Here is a 3,635-nt window from a genome sequence, read left to right as displayed (position 1 = left end):
CGGGTGGCGGGGCGAGGACGACGGCGACGATGGCGGAGACTACACCGACTTCTACAAGCGCCTAGGCATGTAGAAGTCAGACGGCGGCGAGGCGCGGCGAGGGCGGCGTAGCTAGGCCGTGTTTGTTTATTTTATTTTATTTTGTACAAATTTGAATGAATGTCACCGAGTTTGGATGAATTTCGACGAGTTTGTGCCAAAAAAACGCCGAATTCGTTTAGTCCTGGGGCCGACCTGGGGCGACGACTGGGAACGCAGTCGCCCCACGTTGAAAATCTCGCCGGTTCGCCCTAGGACGCGTTTTTTCGGCGTCTGGAGGGCCGAACGGCTGGAGATGATCTCACGATCTCATCCGCAGCCGCCTCCTCTCTCTCGCACCGTTTCTCTCCTCCGTCTCCCCGCCTCTTCGTCTCGCCGCTGCCAACTTTCTCACGTTGGCGCACGGCTGCTACCCCCCTCCCTGTGTCGTGCCTCTTTCATCCCATTGCTCTCCGCCCGTAAAGCCAAACCAGGAGCAATCAAGGGTGAGGAGGATCGGAGCGACCTGTAGCCGCTGACACTAGCTCCGGTGAACACCGACGGGGCTGTGCTCCAAGTTCCCTGGATCAGTAGCCAATCCACTTTTCCTGCTCTGTTTTTACTGCAATAAAATATGTACTGTTTACTATAGTCATCTGGAATTCTAAGCTAGAGTAGATTACCCGTCCCGTGTTTTCCATCCGAGAGGAAACTCTAGTGAATCATCTCGTGTTAACATTTTGATACTCCGGGTAAGGATGGGCCATGTGAGTCGTTGCCGGACTAATTCTCTGCCTCGACATGACATGTGTGTCCAACGGAAAACTGAAGGAAAAGGAAATGCAGCAGAGGGCCATTCTTCTGGCAGTGCGCGGCATAACATTGATGCAAGTCAACTAACGGAGCAAGCAGCAAACTTGAGCGCAAGAATGAGAAAAATGATTTCCCCTTCTTCTAACTTCAACTACAAGAGGAGGCAAGGTCAATTTAACACAATTGAAATGAAGGAAAGTTGAAGGTAATTAATTCAGACATCTTTCTAGTGGTGTAATCCAGCGACCTCGTTTCTGCTGGCATACTATAACAGGCTTTTGTTGCCAGCAGCACGTCAACCAGGGCTCACAGTTACTAAAGGTAAGCAGAAATCGAACTACTGGTAGAACAGTGCACGTAGTATATTTTGACAAAAAAACGTGTTTATGACCAATAATCGCACAAGCAATGTGGAAAACAAAAACATGTGTATGGCCAATAAGGACACAAGCAATGTGTGAAACAAGTATACAAACAAACGAGGGCTTGCAAAGGCTGGATCCTGTTACTATTGAAAAGTGGGGAAAAAAGAGGATAAAACAGAGAGAAGAGAATGGCTCTTCAAGACAATTGTGGTAGTTCCTCCAGCTTCACGGAAGGTCTCTTAGGATGACTGGCAAGCTGGCTAGCAAACTGTGTCCGGAATGCTTCATCATTGGTACCCTTGAGCAAGACTTCCTTGAGTTCAGTTTGATAATTCAGGCCGGTAAGCTTATATGTTGCACTGGAACAGTCAATCTTGAGCAGCTCAAGATTCTTCATCGATTTTGATCCAAAGATCACATGCAACTCGCTGGAGCTGCAACCAATCTCAAGGATCTTCACCTTTTCAAAGGTGGCCAACTGCTGTGCATACATCTCTGCGTAAAAATGGAGCTTGCCATCCTGAGGCTGCTTCACAAGAAGACGTAGAATGAACAGGTTAGGTAGCTTGGCAAGGAACTCAATGTCAGTTTTCTCCAAAGTGGTCATCTCCACATCCAACTTCCTGAGCTTGCTAAGTTGGTTCCATGGTAGAGGTAACTTTTCTTGAAGACCATACAGTTTAAGACTCTGTAGGTTTTTGCAAGGCAGGGCGATGCCATCCAAGGAGCCTTGATTATCCTTGGCGAACCGCACTAACAAGGATTCTAAATGCACATGACCTGAGGTTGCAGAGAAGAAGTCTTTGCTGTTCTGGCTATTGATACCAGACACACCAAGCTTGCGCAATTGGGTGAGTTTCTGGAGCTCTTCCACAATGGCTTTTCCCGGAGAAGCACTGACATTGACAACACCTAGAGTGTGCAGTGCTGTCAGGTTTCCAATCCCTTTAGGCACCTGAACACCAAGAAGGCCACGACGTCTGCGGAACTTTAGCAAGCTGCTGGATGGGGCAGGTGGTGTCAATGCTGAGACGGTGGTGCCAGCTCGGATATACTGCAGCTTCTCTAATTTCACGATTTTCTTTGGCAGTCTGACTATGGAGGTGTGTCTTAGATCCAGAGTCTGGAGCTGCCTAAGATTACCCAGTGAACTTGGCAGATGGGAGACCCCACTACATCCTCGTAAGGAAAGAAACTTCAGACGACACAGCCGCTTCACCATCTCAATTAGATGTTCATCCTGTAAACCCAATGCATCCTCCAGATCAAGAACCCGAAGCAACCTCATACTTTTAGAGATGAAGAATGATTCCCAGTTTCCAAACACTGTGAGCGACCGTAGCCGCGAGAAGTCAATGCTCTCAAATACAATTCTATCTCTGTCCCAACTATTCAATATGATAAGGTGACGTCCTGTGCGTTGGGTGCTCAGGACACAATTGGGCCCAAGTTCAAAGACAAGGTTCTCTTCCATTCTTCGTGAGACGATGTAATCACGGATAAACCCATTGACCTGACGTGGGACTAGCTTTGTAGATATATCACTACTACTGAATTCACTGGTGGCTGACCATGGTATCTCCTCAATTATGCTGATCAAGGAGCTTGGAGAAGAAGCTCTCCCCTTTATTTACTGCAGATTCTTCATCGCTGTCTCTGGAGTAACCTTCTGCAATCCACCTCCTTATTAACCGCCTTCTTTGGATGCTGCGGCCAGGAGGAAAAACTGATAGGTAGAAGATACATGGCTTAAGTACATCCGGGAAAGTACTGAAGTACGAATGCATCCAATCAAATAAGCCTCGCAGACTATCATACTCGGGATTAGTCTCCAGATGTTGCATAAATTTGTGATTCAACGAGCGTACATTATCCATCAGTGTTTCACTCTCTCTGGCCAATAAGGCAGCTATAGAAACTATCACCCTGGGAATACCTCCACACTTCAAAATAAGTTCTTCTAGCTCCGCATCTTTGTGCTGATTTAAAGGGGACGATGGATTCTTCCTGTGTACCTATGGTCCAAGCAGTTTAACAAATTAATCATAATAAATCAATATGTTATAAATGTGAGTTGTGTTCTGCTGTTTCGACACATACTGTATGGTACACATGCAGTCACCAGTAATGAATATTTGCAAAAGTAAAATTGAAATAGTTCCCCTTGGAACAACCATAGGGGAGGCCTTACCACTCTTAACACATGGGGCCCACAAGGGTCTTCGGTCTGCCTTTTGGTGACAGCCTTCATGTATGAGTCAACATACCTAGTCTATTTATTGATAATTTTTACGCGGCCGCCATAGAACCGTATTGATGATCCAATGTGGAGCCCCGGAAGTTGCTTCTCCAACACCCCGCCCAAGGGGAAATTCACCATCGTTATTCATGAACTTAATCATAATGCTGCTCCCTGTGAGGATTGAGTAATCCACCCCC

At 46.9% G+C, this 3,635-nt stretch overlaps 1 pseudogene; it reads right to left on the bottom strand.

Moving 5' to 3' along the window:
- Positions 1–1,392: 1,392 nt before the first annotated feature.
- The window catches only part of LOC119327898, a 13,722-nt pseudogene continuing 11,479 nt past the window's right edge, over positions 1,393–3,635 (bottom strand).

The sequence above is a fragment of the Triticum dicoccoides genome, chromosome 7A (assembly GCF_002162155.2).
Source record: "Triticum dicoccoides isolate Atlit2015 ecotype Zavitan chromosome 7A, WEW_v2.0, whole genome shotgun sequence".
Classification (NCBI taxonomy): Eukaryota; Viridiplantae; Streptophyta; class Magnoliopsida; order Poales; family Poaceae; genus Triticum; species Triticum dicoccoides.
Note: the sequence above shows the minus strand (reverse complement) of the source record. Positions and strands in the feature narration are given on the sequence as shown.